Source organism: Perca flavescens, chromosome 18 (assembly GCF_004354835.1).
Source record: "Perca flavescens isolate YP-PL-M2 chromosome 18, PFLA_1.0, whole genome shotgun sequence".
Classification (NCBI taxonomy): domain Eukaryota; kingdom Metazoa; phylum Chordata; class Actinopteri; order Perciformes; family Percidae; genus Perca; species Perca flavescens.
Genome location: NC_041348.1, coordinates 8,800,269 through 8,817,570, shown reverse-complemented (window position 1 = coordinate 8,817,570; position 17,302 = coordinate 8,800,269). Strand labels below are relative to the sequence as shown.

Genomic DNA, 17,302 nt, shown 5'->3' with positions numbered 1-17,302 from the left:
TCCCCGTTCACTACCATTCATATTTTTTCTGAGTTAAGGTCCCATGAGGTCCACCGGAAGGGGCGTGAATTCGGCTCTCTATAGAGCTCAACAGTCCTGCCCACAGCAGGTTCTGAAAGTAAAAATACAATGCAATTTCTCCATTGCATATGGAGAAATTAAAAAAGAAATAAAAAAAAAAGATTATTAATATAATAATAATAATAATAATAAGAATAATTATTATTATTATAACCATAGTGAAATCGTGCAAGCAATAAAAACCCATCCTATGCTGTCGGCCTGTAAAGACAATTTATTTGTATATTAAAAAAAAAAATCTGACCGGCCCACATTTAAAAAAAATGGACCGGCCCAGAATGTTATGCTGCGCCCCTGGCCCTTGTACAGACATGTTTGCACTACATTAACGTTAGGCCTACTGGGAAAAGATATTGTGGTCATGACGTTAATAATTATTTATCAACAAACATTACCTAACGGCAAGTCGTGTATTTAAATTAAAATGTCAGTTGTAGGCTATTTACTGTATTGTCGAGTCATTGACGTGCTGACGAGTCATAATTACAACATTTCCGACATCACTTGAAGGCAGCAGCAGCAGCAGCAGCAGCAGCAGCAGTTTGATTTATGGTTCTAACGACAGTCTCGGCAGGAGAAGAGACGAACAGCAGCCACTGAGCGCTGACGGGATAGCCTACTCGTTCCGCGAATTAATGCACGCGGGCATCATAAGTTTATTTTTTTATGTTTGCCCATTATGATGTGAAGAGAGCTGAGAAAACGCTGCAGCGTTGTGCAACAGGAGCGCAAAACTCACATCAAACCTATTTTTGATTCTTACTTATAACATGCGGGATGAGAGAAGCAGATGAGAGAGGGCTTGGTGACATAACATCAATGGTAAGTTCACTACACCTAGAGCTGGGGGTTTTCTGTGAATGGATAGAGGATGTGTTTGTGTTGCTACAGGTGCCCCAGCTCATCTGCTGCGTTAATATAAAAAAAAAAAACCAACAACAACAAAAAAACAAGCCTGATACTGTCAGTCCCTTCAATCTTCCCCTCATTGATTAGGTGTTTTGTTCTGTGGATGCCACAGCCATAACCAGGTGATATTATCTGAAATCGTGTCCTACTGTAATGAAACCGGAGTTACAAAAAAAACACCATAAAGTAACATATAATATATCATAATTTCACTAAAAGCCTAACCTATCAATTTAGCCTAACACTAACAAAGTATTTTTTGGGGATTCGTCAATTGATGATCATTTTATGGCTGATTTAATTCGGAGTGACACACTATGGGTACAGCTTGAATAGCTTTGGGTTTCTGGACTGTTTGTGAGACTGAATGAGCAATAAGGCAACACGTTTGCCATGGGCATTATTAAACAATACACTAATATAGTGCTGAAACAAATAGTTTATTCTCAATATAATCTGTGACACAAGCAACAGAAAACTTAACAGCTAACCGTTTTAATTGCGTGGGTTATTCATTAACCTAACCTTATCTTGTTGCAGCTTCTGTGATGTGAGGATTTGCTTCTTTTCTGTGTTTCACATCATTGTAAATTAAATATATTTGGGTCTCAGACTAAACTTGTTTAAACAAAACAAGCATTTTTAATATGTCAATTTTGACACAATTATTACCGTTATCTGACATTTTAGAGACAAAACCATTCATTTTAAAATTCATATGACAGATGAACCAATAATGAGAAGAATCGTTAGTTGCAGCCACGGCTGTAGTCGGACACTAATTTAAATACATTGAGTGTAAGGACTTGAATCAAACCAATCAAATACTCACCATTTGTCATTTTCAATTGTAGAATATCAGGTCCAAAATTCCCATATTTCTACAGCTGACATTTCTGATGCATGCTCCATCAAATGAATAGCTGTTAACCAGTATGTAGGAACATGTTGTGCAGCCAAGCACTGATTAACCATAACCAGTTACAGCAGTAATGTGTCAGTTTGGAAGTATTCTGAGTTGTGTTTAGCTGAGTTGGCCCTGTCTGTCTGCCTGTCTGTCTGTCTGTTTGCCTGTGTGTGTGTGTTTTAAGGATCAGGTCAGACTGAGGTCAGAAAGGTAAAAAGCTAAATGGTCATTCTCATGATGTGGTAGATTCAGTAGTGATGCATGAATTGATTCAAGTGGAAAGGGGGTGTATTGAGTCACTTGGCGTGTGTGTTTGTGTGTGTGTGTGTGTGTGTGTGTGTGATTAAAAAAAGAGAGAATGAGTAGGTAGATGAGGCTGTATATTTTTTTTCATTCCTTACTAATTATTTAACCAGTCAAGTCAATGAAACTATCAGTTGAGTTGTTTTCAGTTATCAGTGTGCATGGGAGACTATCCTACTGAAAAAAACGCTGACAGCATCAGTCTTTTCAGCAAGTGCCCTCAAACTACAGCTGTTTATCTTCAAATGACAAAGGCCTCTAGTTTTTATAGTAACATTAGACAATTGAATTGATGAAACACATAGTGCTGAATTATGTTTATTGAACCTTTTGTTTTAGTCCTGGTCAAGACGGCAGCATGAAAAAGTTTCACAAAAGAACAAACACATTTGAAATAAAAAAACAGCATTCACAAAAATCACATAAAAGAATTATTAAATTACATCAAGCGATGAATTAGCAGTGTTCAGTAACAGGACATACGTGCCTATTCGCCTACATGCAGCTTGGACAAACATCAGTCTTTACACCCTAACAGTGCGCAAATGGTTGCACTTTCTTTTTTTCCATTTATAGGAAATGCGTAGCCTGACAAGCCAGACCCACATCAAGATGTTGGGTCTGGGAACTCACCAGTGGTTCCAAGTCTTCCAGAGTCACGGCCAAAGCCAATTTGAAAGGCCGCTGTTCACCAGCAGCAGCAGCAGCTATCTTCTTTGTTATCAAGTAGCAGGGAATTCACGCTGAACCGTTGTCACTGCCTGATGTGAGTTGAGTGGAGATGTGAGTCGCGCATGCTCAGATTTAAACAGTTTACGGCATAACGTGTCATACCCAATGTTAGCTGAGTTAGACCGGCTCTAGTCGAGTGCAAATGTGAGTTGGGCATGCTCAGATTTAAACGGTTTACTGCATAAACGTGTCCTACTGAAATTTGTGAAATCCATAAAATAATAAACGTTTCTCTTTACATACAATAACAGAAGATGGTAATAATTTCAAAAACTTTGTAGCTATCTATGATTGTTTGATTGCTAACGTTAGCTCAAAATGCCATTCAAGTGACAGCCTTTGTTGTGTTTGATTGCTAACTTGTAGCTTGCAGTCATTTCAAAAACGTTGTAGCTATCTATGATTATTAGATTGCTAACGTTAGCTCAAAATGCCATTCAAGTGACAGCCTTTGTTGTGTTTGATTGCTAACTTGTAGCCTGGGTGAGGTTTGTGGCTACGAAGTGGGCTGATTTTACTGCTGCCTCTGTGACCCACTCTCTCCTCTGCCTGCTGCGCTGTGGCGCTGTGGTTCTGTGTGTGTGGCCGTGTGTGTGTGGCCATGTGTGTGTGTGTGTGTGTGTGTGTGTGTGTGTGTGTGTGTGTGAAAAGACGGCTGGCCAGCGAGGTTGTCAGGTGCTTGTTGAGTTTAACTCCGAAAAGACAGTTAACCACAGGTTCCTGTTAATCTTATGATGGACATGTGTTGTGATATTTAAACAAACGATCCGTCAACGGCGAAATAAAAGCCTCTTATTTACGAGAGCGGTCTGAGAGACCTCCGGTTTACAGCGGGGTGTCCGAGCGAGACTCTCCGAGCGACGAGCCAGCGGCCGGGGCAGTCAATTCAGCAACTGTTTTAGGAAGACTGCCTATATTTGAAATCTAAACAGTTAATTTCTCGCCTAAAACGTTCTCAAAAGTGAATTTAGGGATGAATAAGATGGCGAAAATGGATAAAATTGTCCCGTTGTTGGCCTGTCTATGTACCTGCGATGGGTTGCTACTCCCTGACGTCATCACCCAGTTACTGTAAAAAACATGCTACCTTTGAAGAAACCCCAATAAATGTTATTTTAACGCATTTTAAGACAGAAATGTTTAAATACATACATATTGAGCACTTTATTTACATATTAGTTGGTTGTGGTGGTTAACCTGCACTTTACACTTTAAATTCCATTTTAAGTTATTTATCTACAAAGATACAAGAGACAAAAAATATGGACCCAAGTTGGTAAGCTTCTTAGCGACTTTGTTTATTAACATTGTTCTTAAGTATTTGTTAGCTTGTTAACGTTACCAGTTAGCTAACGTCAGCCTGATTAATGCAGCTAACCAGTCATGAGCTGGCGTATAACGTTACATAAGAGGCAAAACTCTGCACCAGCTCAAACATGTCACAGACGTTACCACATAACGTTACTGACCTACTCCTCTTCATCCCCTATGGTACAGAAGGCTGCAAAGTGATCTCTCCATCGCATTTATTCATTGGCAACATGAATGCGTATCTCCCTGTGACAGGTGCATCTTGTCTAGCAGCCCAAAAAGGGCCAACTTCTTCTCAAGGACAACACTGTTGTTGGCAACTTGGTCTTTGTTTGTGGTGTTCACCTGTAGTCTCTAATCTTTTCAATAAATTTAAATAAAAAGGTTGATGATTGATCATATAATCATTTTCAAAACATTCAAAACTGTGACTGTGTTATTTCTGTTTCAAAAGGCAGCAATAAATAACACATTAAAATCTAGCATGTTCATGTAATTTCATACATTAGCAGTGAAATAAAAAAAGAAAAATGTTAAGATTATTTTTTAGGGCATTTTAGGCCTTTTTATTTATAGGACAGCTGAAGACATGAAAGGGGAGAGATAGGGGCAATGACATGCAGCAATGGGCCACAGGTTGGAATCGAACCTGCGGCTGCTGCGTCGACGAGTAAACCTCTATATATGGGCGCACACTCTACCAGGTGAAGTACCCAAGCGCCCCCAGTGAAATTAATTAACGCATAATAATCGTGAAACCGTGATTTTTCATACTACCAACAAAATCTATAATCGTCGAATCCCTAGCGTGTAGATGACGTAGTATTAAGAGCGACAACAGTAATGAGTAGTATTAAAACCCAAAATTTTGTGTGGGGAGGTTGGTTGGGGTGGTAGATGGGTCTGACAAGACATAATGTGAGTCCCCTACACGGTGTGAGTCGCGCGTGTGCAAAATGGCCGTCATCTTTGAAAGCGAGCTACGGCAACACCACTTACAAACTAAATACTTTCACCCAGGAAATGTGTGTTTGTACGAAGGGGACATGAGCAAAAAAAATCTAAAGTTTAGTTTCATGTGCTCACGTGAAACTTTCATGTGCTCACATGAAGCTTTCATGTGCAAATGCGAAACCTAAAGTTTAGTTTCATGTGCTGAGGTTACATATGCGAGAAATCAATTATTATATTAATAATTGCAATTTTTTTATGACTGTGTTGGACTCCAGGAGCTCCAAAATCTGCCGTGACAGATTCCCAGTTGGCCTCTCCCCCTTCACAGACCCGCTATAGGAGCGGGAGCTCTGTCAAGCTCTCACACACAAGCTGCGCTGTGTACTTTCAAAAGAAGAAAGTTTGGAAGTTTTTCAAGGGTATTGAAAATGAACCACGGTCGTAAATGCAGTGTCCCAGGCTGTAAAACGGAATGCGCTGACTAGCTACAGGGTGAGTTTTGATTCCTTGGTGGAGTTTTTTTAGTTGTTGTAATTGTAGTGTTAATTGTAATAGTTGTAATTAAAGTGTCGAAACTTAGCATTTTGTCTCGGCTGATTTAGCCGCGCTGCAGTCGCTGCTCGCGCCCGGGCATGTGTGTACTTTTGGAAGTCTGTCGGTATTAGACAGTGGCTATGTTTCCATCCACACCTTTTTATCAGAATTACGTGATATCGAATGAAAAATGCCTTATGGAAACAGTAAAATTCAATAGAATTTCATGAATATCGACTCAAATGAAATACGTTCGGTCTCATCGGATTTTCTCTTGATCAATATACGGCTTATGAGAGACAAGAGACTTTTTGAATTTAATTTACGAACAAAATATAGCGGCTATTTTAGATAGCAAAAATCTAAGAAATGCCATCATTTATCAGGAACTAGTGAAGGAAATGACCAACAGAGGTTACGACAAGCCGTGGGACGTCCTCCGGAGTAAATGGAAGGCGCTCAAACAGCGATACATATCTCAAAAAAGAGAGTTGTCTCGCAGCGGTGCCAGAGGGAAAATAAAAGGCAAGTTCCACCTTTTTGATGAGCTGGATCAGATCCTCGGCCAAAGGCCCATCGTAGCTTCGTCGGCTTCTAATATTAACAACAACAACTACTTTTGTCTAGCAAAACTTTGCTTGAATGTTTTGCGATTCAGTGCGAAAATGAATGGAAACACCTTAAAATGTCTCTAATCAATTCGATATACCAATTTAATCGCAAAACAGCATGTGACGTCATTACACACAGGTTTTTATTCGCTTTAAAGCTGTTGGATGGAAACACACTTTCACCAGTTTTATTCGCATGAGTTTTTTTACCGAACTTCAGATAATTCAATTGACAAGTGGATGGAAACTTAGCTAGTGTGTGTGTGTGTGTGTGTGTGTGTGTGTGTGTGTGTGTGTGTGTGTGTGTGCAGCTCTGTCTGTCTGTCTCGTCAGAGCTCCTGAAGTCCGACACGTCTTACCAAATTTGCAATTAGCCATCAATTTTTGTGAAACGGCCCATATTTGAGCTTTACATAGTTGATTTCTCGCACAAAAAACTCTCAAAAGTGAATTACGCTAAAGGCGACTTTTAGCAATAATCAAGGGCAAATGCTCTCTCATTATTTATTTAATCTACCGAGAAATCTGGAAATTTGAGTCTGGAAAAGTATGGAATTTTTAAATACAAAATGTGCAGCAACCCTGCAAAGGTATGCCAGTCTTGCTGTCCTTGCACTTGTGCTTTCAGGGCTATTGCTTGATTTATGGTTCTGTGTTGAATCTATGCCGTAGGTACCCACGTAGGTATGCACTCTATCACTTGCTCTACCATACACTCACCACGCATGCACACTAGGGCTGTTGGAACAAATTCCGAAAGTCGGAATATAATTTGAACAGTAAAACAATCAATACTATTTGAATGCTGAAATTACTATTCAAATGTGATTTTATTTTTTATAAATAGGTTGGCTAACGTTAGCTAATCTCCCAGTGTGTCTCAAATCGCGCACTTCTGTACTTATACTAACTATTTGAGTGCACTCAAAATTTCACTCGTCGAAGTGTGGTAAATGCAGTACACTACAAGTACCCGGATGGTGCACTCATAACGGTGAAAAAGTTGAGTGTGGATCAATGGACACTTTCCACACTCAACGGTCGCCATCTTTGCTACGTAGCGGAAGGGGCGGAGCTAAAAAAAGGTGAAAAACTTTCGATAATGGCGGCCGAAGACACGACAGCGACCGAGCATTACAAATGTAAGTTTTAATCATTTTGCTATACTTGTATAACATATAAGCCACCTGTTTATGTATATTAAGGTAATTTTGCCCTCGGTGATGATTTTTGTACCGCGAATTATAACATTTATATGTACCGTAATTTGACGGGCTATCAAGCTAGCTTTAGCTAACCTTAGTTAGCTATCTTACAGCGGCACAGTTAAACCAAAGAGTATGAAGTTACTTCTATACCCCTGATGTTCACAAAAAAAACGTGTTAAATTGAAATCCGACACCATTGTTAGCTTTAGTAGACCTTGGGGTAGATGTTACATAAGTGGCGTGACGAAATTCAAACTGTAAATACTCTAATTACGCCGTAAATGAGGTTAACTAACCACACTATCGTCCTCACTGTAGAAGATTTAGCGTTAGATGTGTGATCTTGTAAATATGCATTACATATAAGCAGTAATGTTGCAGTACGTTAATGCATGTAATGTTATAACGTGTTAACAGTGCTGTTTCTGTCCTGATCTGACTTATATAATCGTTAGGGACAGACGAGGACACAAGATCCCTCATCCAGTGGAGGACGGTGAACGCCACCAGCTTTACGGGCAAGCGCAATGCTGCCCTGAATGGATACGAGTAAGTAAATGTATATCATATCTTCCTATCGTTATATATTGTACTGTGGACCTATATTTTACATTGCTAGCCTCATACAAATTGTATTTTCATTAGGGCGTACGTTGAAAGTCGAGGGCTTCAGGACAAGGTTACCCCCATTTTAAAAAAAAAAAAATGGGAGAACCTGAAACAAAAATACAAGGTCGGTTAACTGTCAGAATAATTGTGAGTTAATCAGCCCTAAGGATGTAAGCATTTAATTTTAGTTTGTTTTGATCTTAAATTGGAGTGTTTTCTGTTGTCCGTAGGATCTGAAATGCCCCAGAACTGGGGTCAGCACTGAGGGGGGTGGGACAACCGCTGCGTCCTGGAAGTGGTACTCACTGATGGATGAGGCAATTGGGGGCAGGCCGTCTGTAACGCCGCCTGTCCTCATTACCTCATCATCCCAGGACGTGGCGGTTGTGGAACCCACCTCGGTGGTGACCCCAGAAAGGGACACAGCCAGGGCTTCCACGGCATCCACTCCAAAACGGAGGCGAGTGGATGTCGTGGAGGAATTACAGGAGAGGGAGCTGATGCAGGAGCAGGAGATGAAGAAGATGGAGGAGAGGGCAAGAGAGAGAGAAGAAGCAAGAGATGAAAGAGAGGAGAGGTGGCACCGTGAGGCAGTGGAGAGAGAGGAACGGCGTTTTGCAGAGATGAGGGAGAGGGATGAGAGAAGAGACAAAGAGATGAGGGAAAGGGAGGAGAGGAGAGACGGGGAGGTAGGCATGAGGGAGGAGCGCTTCCTGTCTTTGCTGGAGAAGCTTGTAAATAAATACATTTTAATTAATAACTATATGATCTGTCTATTATTACTGTACTCTGAAAGTGTGATGGTTACCCTCTGAGATATATATATACAGTGGGGGAAATAAGTATTTGACCCCTTGCTGATTTTGCAGGTTTGCCCACTTACAAAGAATGCAAAAATCTACAATTTTAATCATATGTACATTCTAACTGTGAAAGACAGAATCCCAAAGAAAATTCCAGAAAATCACATCATATGAATTTATTAAAATTGATAACCATCTGATGAGGAAAAACAAGTATTTGACCCCCTGGACAAACAGCATGTTAATATTTTGTAGAAAAGCCATTATTGGCCAGGACAGATGTCAAATGGTTTTTATAGTTGGTGATAAGGTTTGTGCACATTTCGGCAGGGATGTTGGCCCACTCCTCCCTGCAGACAGCCTCCAAATCATTCAGGTTCCGAGGGTGTCGCCTGGCAACTCGAATTTTAAGCTCCCTCCAAAGATTTTCAATTGGATTCAGGTCTGGAGATTGGCTAGGCCACTCCAGAACCTTGATGTGCTTCTTCTTCAGCCACTCTTTTGTTGCTTTGGCGGTGTGCTTAGGGTCGTTGTCGTGCTGAAACACCCATCCTCGACCCATCTTCAGCTCTCTCACTGAGGGAAGGAGATGTCGGTCCAGAATTCCACGATACATGGCCCTGTCCATCCTCCCCTCAATACGATGGAGTTGTCCCGTCCCCTTGGCTGAAAAGCACCCCCAAAGCATGATGTTGCCACCACCATGCTTGACGGTGGGGATGGTGTTCTTTGGGTTGTACTCGGTGTTCTTTGCCCTCCAAACACGACGAGTTGAGTTGAGGCCAAAAAGTTCTATTTTGGTCTCATCTGACCACATCACCTTCTTCCAGGCCTCTTCTGAGTTGTCCAGGTGGTGAATGGCGAACTTCATGCGGGCCTGTACATGTTTCTTCTTGAGCAGGGGGACCTTGCGTGCGCTGCAGGATTTCAATCCATGACGGCGTAGTGTGTTACCAACCGTTTCTTTTGTAACTGTGGTCCCAGCTGCCTTCAGTTGATTCATCAGTTCCCCCCTTGTGGTTTTGGGATGATTCCTCACCGTTCGCATGATCAGGGACACCCCACGAGGCAAGATCTTGTGTGGAGGCCCAGACCGAGGGAGGTTGGCGGTGGTGTGGTGCTTCTTCCATTTCCTGATAACTGCACCGACAGTTGATCTTTTCTCTCAAGTTGCTTTCCGATTCTCTTGTAGCCCATCCCAGCCTTGTGCAGATCAACAATCTTGTCCCTGATGTCCGTAGAAAGCTCTTTGGTCTTGCCCATGGTGGTGATGTTGGATGCGGGTTGTTTGGGAGTTGACAAGTGTCTTTTATACAGGTAACGAGGTGAGGCAGGTGTATTTGATGTAGATAATTGGTTCGGATTGGGGCTGTGTCTTAAAGAAAGAGTAACTGGCTTGTAGGAGCCAGAATACTTGCTGTTTGTCCAGGGGGTCAAATACTTGTTTTTCCTCATCAGATGGTTATCAATTTTAATAAATTCATATGATGTGATTTTCTGGAATTTTCTTTGGGATTCTGTCTTTCACTGTTAGAATGTACATATGATTGCAATTGTAGATTTTTGCATTCTTTGTAAGTGGGCAAACCTGCAAAATCAGCAAGGGGTCAAATACTTATTTCCCCCACTGTATATATATATATATATATATATATATATAGGGGTGTGATCAACAGTGGTAATAATAATCACAGTAAAGATAATGGAACAGTGACTAGAAATAGATGTAGTAGTTCATGGCACTGCAGGGCGATACAGGATGTAGCAGGACACTGGAGGGCACTGGAGGGTGTAACAGGGCATGCATCAGGACCACGGCATCAGCTGCAATCATGATTTAGGTGCCATCCTAATCCAAGGAAATATGCCGGGCTGAAAAAAAAATACATAATGACTCTGGGGAGTAAACTCCCCAGAGCTAAGTTAGTAACAAGCATTTCTGGGATTGCTTAAATGTTTTTTTAACTGATTAGTGAACTGATTAGTGAACTGATTAACAAGAACATAAGATTTCACAAAAGAACAAGAACGGCATAAGATTTCACAAAAGAACAAGAACGGCATAAGATTTCACAAAAGAACAGCAGAACAACAATATATTTATAACATTTAAATTGCATAATCGTGGTCCGGTACAACACACGTTATTGCCATCCTGTGCCTGTCCTCTGCGCCACAGATAGCACCTTGAGGGGCTGGTTGTGGATAGTCCCCTGCTTCTCCCTCCACATAATCTTCTGCCTCCAACAGGTCCCCATTGCTTAAGCAGATGTTATGAAGGACTGTGCAGCAGGCAATGACCTCCGGGACATAGAGGACATCCACCTCCAGCGCCTTCAAAAATATGGACCTCCATCTGGTCTTCAGGATGCCAAAGGCTCTCTCCACAACACACCTCGCTCTAGACAGGTGCCCATTGAAGCGGACCTGGATTTGGTTTTGTAGAGGTTGCCTGTAGGGAGTCATGAGGGCGATGGGTTACTCGGTACGTAACGTTGTCTTAGACCTCACAATGCCTTGTGTTTCTCACTCCCGCTGTTATTGTTCATACGGCGTGACATGAATCACACATGCAGGTAGGTCAAGGCGAGAAGAGGGAGATTAGCTAACATTAGCCAACATATTTATTTCGGTATTCGTTCCAACAGCCCTAGTTATCAATAGTTAACTCGTTCTGGTTTCCTAACTGCGTCGCGAGTTATAGGAGCTTAGCTGGGAGTTCATGGAGACAGCTAAAGACTATGTTAGCTGCCCTACACCTGTCAGAGTTAGCTTCGACTTTTTTATTTGTGTTTGTCGCTGTGTGCTCGTGGTGGAATATAATGTAAAGAGAGAGCGGTGTGCCAGAAATGCAATACGCCATGATGTAGATCCCCTTCAAGGCTAAGCTGATGTTGGAAGTCCCTCTTGTGGACAGAAAGTGTTAGGGTTACAACAACCGCATGCTTATAGTGGCATTGACAATGCGTAAGCCTGAGTAGTGTAGTACATATTTATAACAGGCTGCATATTAGCATTAAATATACAAATATTATTTGAATATAAAAAAAAAAAATAACAAATGGAATTCGAATGGTATTATAGAGGAAGACTGACCGCTCTACACATACCAGCTCTGCTATTCTCTTAAAGACATACCCTACCCCTACGCAGACACAAGTATAAATCATCACAACGGCGTAGACTACACCGTATGCTAGGGCTGGGCAAGATATCGATATTATATTGATATCGTTATATGAGACAAGATATGGTCTTAGATTTTGAATATCTAAATATCATTATATGGTAAATGTAGTCTTTTCCTGGTTTTCAGGCTGCATTACAGTAAAGTGACGTAATTTTCTGAACTTACTTGTTGTAAGCTGTTCTAGTATTTGCATTTAACCACATAGCCATAATATTCACATTATTGGTGATTATTTATCTTAAATCTAACTGTGAAAATATTTTGTGAAAGCACCAGTTGTCAACCCTACAATTTTGTCGCAATATCAACATTGAGGTATTTGGTCAATGATATCGCGATATCAGATTTTCTCCATGTGGCCCAGCCCTACCGTATGCTATGAGTACTACTATAAATCAGCCTTTACTAGCAGCACAGCACATTATATGCAAAATTGTTGCAGAGTGGAATATAAATAATATAGCATGTGGTAATCAGTCATTATCCCTTCAGCTTGTCACATTCATTTTAAAATCTTTGTTCAGCTCTCCAAAACACAGCAGTACTTAATGAAAATGACTTGGCAAATAGAAAGCAAATGGGCAAAGTAATGTTGTCTGGTAAGGTTCATGGTGAAAACCTTTATTTTTGTAGAGAGAGTAAAAGTCTGTTCACCATAAATGGTTGTTATAAGAAAACAGTATGTAGTATTTTGGGACACTTTGTCCTTAATAGATAGTGACAGTAGAGCTGACAGACAATGAAAGTAATAAGAGCGATTGACGTGCAACAAAGATACCCAGTCAGATCGGTCAGAGTAATGTGAGCAGACTTGTTTGGTGTCTGACAGCAGAGTTTTGAACAAGCTTGAGTTGATGAAATACTAGTTTTGCATTGCCAGACCTTCCTGCACAGCGCTGCGGAGGAGGGTCTGGCTGGTCCACATAGCATTCCGGTATGGGAGAAAAACGTGCTCTGGTTTATTGGCATGTCTTTAAACCAATCACAATCATCTTGGGCGGCTCTTTGCGCCAGACGGAGCCCTGGTGTCGCTGCTAAATAGCCTCGGGAAAAAACTTGACTTTGTGAAACGTGTGTTTTGTGTGAAAAATGTTTTTCTTTGCTTGCCAATAACATTGAATCAAGAAAGCCAACCACTTATCGTTTTTTATAACAGTCATCATTATGATAAGATTTTTCTGGGGGTTAAACTGGCCACTTTTGATTATTGTTAACCCCCCCCATCCCCCAAAAGATACATTTGCACATACTTGTGGACCAACTCAACTCTGACAGATTGGGGAGGGGAATGATAGTGGTCATGTAATAATGATTTATTTATAATTTATTATTAATATCATTGTGAAATTAGCGTTCATAAACAAGTAATGTATGGTCTTTCAACAATTTGAAGTGAATAATATAACAATTTACGGAAAATATTGTTAAAGTATAAGTAAATATTGTTGTTTCATGTGGTGCCCCCCAACTGGTTGTGAATGGTTGGTGCCCTTATGGATAATCCAGGCATGTACACTGTTATGGAAAGACACAGAAGGTGGGACCCAAAAGCAGACAACCAACACAAAAAGTAAAAGTAAATTATTTAATGCGTGAAATGTATAAATGTGCTGGTGGCAAAAAAGGGAAAGTTGCGTCGAGGGAATCCAGTGGTGGGTGCTGTGTGCTCTCCAGAGCGTGCCCCGTGACGTGGTTGGGGTGACCATGTGGTAGGCCTCCTCCAGAGTCCAACAAACAATTGAGTCCAATCCATACTGAGAGACAGAGGAGCAGGTGTGAGGAGCAAGCAGGCAGGCACACAAACAAGCAAGGCAGGCTGCAACATGAAAAAAACACAGAAAATCAGTTTTAGCTACACAAGCCAGAACACCAGGAACACAGAAAATACCAAGAACTAGGATCACACCATACCACACTAGTAGACTGTACAATCTGGCAACAAGTGGATCACAGAGCCAGCCTTAAATACTGCAGGAGGTTGATTAGGGAATGAGCTTCACCTGGAGCCACCTGCCAGCTAAGCCACGCCCACAGCCATCAGCACAGGAGGGAGAACATGAGTGAAAAACAAACAAAAGACACCCAGAACAAGAAGCAGCACAGGCTGCCATGATGTCACCATGACATACACCGCTCACCGGTGTTACGGTTTAAGTGGTGACTGAATTAACTGGTGACATTGTTCCAGATGTGACATAGGTGTGGCATGAGGAACCATGTCCTGATAACCAGGAAATACTTTCCAATTACATTGTGTGTGTACGTATTGTATATTTATGCAGATATGCTTCGGAATGTAGTTTGAGACATCATGCACATTAATTCACAGGGATCTCTTCAAACTGCAAATTTGTTTAAAACGAGGACTATAGGAAAAATCATGTAGGTGACTTTTAGTCATTTAGACCTGCCAAAATCAAATCCTCAACATAAGACACACGACAGTTGTGGTGTAAAAAAACAAAAGTTAACACATGTTAATACGGTACACAAAATCAAGTACAATATGGAATGCAAGCTCTAGGACGTCTGATAAACTAGAGTGACCTATTTCTGTGATTGAAAGAAAGACTACAACAATGATTATAAATCATTTTATTTTAAATTGTACATCCCCTCTGTGGTACCACTTTCTGCAGGTGGTGCACTCAATCTGAAAAACTCAATCGGGAAGAGAAAACCCACACATTTTCAATAACTGTCGTGCTTGAGAGTTTACCCAGTGATGTTAAGGTAACCTTCCAGCAAAGCGTCGGTCTGCAGCTGAATTAAGCTTCTTACCCACTTATCAGTGTCAGCACCTGAGCTCTCCTCCCCGCAAGCCCGACACAGCTGGGACAGGTCATCTGTCAAATATGATACAGGCATTAATGTAGACTAACGTTAATACTGACACAACATTTAGGTATAGCTTTTAAAGTACTGCATACCTGTGCCATTGCTATGTCCAGCCTCAACCTCACAACACCCTCCTGGCCCACTGGCTACTGGACAGTGTCCTGCTGTAAGATCTGCTCTGCAAGCTAAACACTTTCTGCTAAGTATAATTATGATGACCTTTTGATGATTGATTGCCACAGAGATAATGACATTGTTACCTTGCACACAAACACACCACATGGTGTAGTGTCCCTCTGTTTGGGATGTGCAATTGTGGTGCATGTTCACTTCCCGATTGCAGGATACTGTTTGCAGACATAGAGAACATGTTTTGACTAGTTTGCCAATTTGATCTTAAGCCACGTACGATATTTTGAATTCATGGTCAGTTGAATGTTAAAATGACATCAGAGGGACAAGCTAATGTTAGCCTATAAACACAAGGAAAATGATCCAATGTGCTTTGTTGCTCCCTCAATATTATCCAAAGTGCATGAATACTTAATTACTTAATTATTAAAGTTGCTACTTTACACACCTTGTCACATCCCTGCAATGATCCACTTGTTGTTGCGTGGCCCCAAATGGGTCCACATACAAGGAACTCTTACTGTCCTTTTTTGCAAAACTCTGAGCCCTGGTCTGTTAGCAGTCTTTTTGGTGCACCAAATTTCGTAAAATAAATTTAGAATACAATTTTGTCACCTTGTCACCGCGACCCGACACCGGATAAGCGGACAAAGATGGATGGACCTTGACTGCTGCTTTGCTCTTGAGTGAGTAGACTTCTGCCCATTTGGTGAAGTAATCAACTATGACACATATGTACTGATTACCGCCACATGTTGTGTACAAGTTTACTCACCAGATCCATCCCAACAAGTTCAAGAGGCTCTGAAACCTGTGAAAAAAAAAATAAATGACATTATTTCCTTTACCTCTATTGGATTTTACTGTGTCTTTTCATTCATATTTGCCCTCTTCAATTGGGACTGTGGACACTGAACCTAAAACACACAAATATTTGAGAATTATGACGATAACATTTGTTCAGTGTTCCATCCACAGGCATTTGCAAAACTACACTACACTCCCCAGTGCTCCATAACCGAAATGCACAGAGGTGGATGAACTATAAGTTATCACTTATAATGATGTGGAAAGGCCACGGTGCAATTGCTGAATGTGTATTCCACCTCAACACTTGCGAATGTCCTCCTCCATTCCAGGCCAATAGTGATGATGCTGATTATAGCACTGTGGGTTTTCTCCACCATTGCCCACCAAACTGGCTGAAGTTAAACTCCTCAAAAATGGAATTGGCTTCTTCTGCAGTGAGTACAACTTTGGTCAGGTGCTCAAATTGTTTTTTTTTCTTTTGCCTGAAGATATAGTACATGTCCCCATCTGGCGTTTTAATGTCATAATGTTAGATTTACTGGGAGTTGTACCATAGCAGATGATAATTGTGTTCTGCAGTCCATAAGGCATGCTTCCTTACCCTTTATCCTGAAGGTTTCAGCTCTTCTCTTAATCACATACTTCTCCTTCCTGGAGGAAGTTGCGAAGATTGGTTGTCACAATCTTCGCAATCACAGAGCAGGTTGATTGTGGGATGAGCTTCAGACGTGAGACGCTGCTGGGGATCAGGTGAGGGGAGCGAGTGAAGCCTGAAAGTCACGCCTCGAAATGAACACAGACTAGACAGAATATGACAAACAATGACAGGCAGAAACAGCAGGGAGGGGAACCAGAGGAAACTAGAGGAATGAGAGAGAAAAACAGACCATGACACAGAAGTCAGTGGCGGAGCTAGAACATTTTACATGGGGGGTGGCAAAGGGGTAGAGAGAGATCATGGCAGGGTGGCAGAGGAAGAGGGTACATGGGAACCCCCATCTGTAAACGCACTGCTATGCCCTACTATGCCACGCAACACCTTGCTACGCCCTGAACTGCTACAACTTTTATTTCTAGTCATAGTTCCGTTATCTTTCTTGTTACTATAATTGCCACCATTCATTATACCAACTGCTATAATCTGTATCCGTCTCTGTGTCCCAACCGCCAGCAGCAGATGGCTGCCCACCAAGAGCCTGGGTCTGTCTGAGGTTTCTGCCCAAAAGGAAGTTTTTCCTCCCCACTGTTGCACCAAATACTTGCTCTTGGGGAAATTGTTAGGTCTTTGTAAATTATAGAGTGTGGTCTAGACCTACTCTATCTGTTAAGTGTCTTGAGAAGAGTGAACTCTTGTTACGATTTGATACTAT

The 17,302-nt window shown here is 41.3% G+C and overlaps 1 protein-coding gene across 1 annotated transcript in view; it reads left to right on the top strand.

The window, feature by feature from the left end:
- Nucleotides 1-623: 623 nt before the first annotated feature.
- Nucleotides 624-17,302, top strand: part of htr1e (5-hydroxytryptamine receptor 1E) — a 42,046-nt gene continuing 25,367 nt past the window's right edge. Inside the window, exon 1 of the mRNA XM_028605348.1 lies at nucleotides 624-903. The gene's annotated coding sequence lies outside the window, so the exon portion shown is untranslated. The remainder of the gene's footprint in view (nucleotides 904-17,302) is intronic.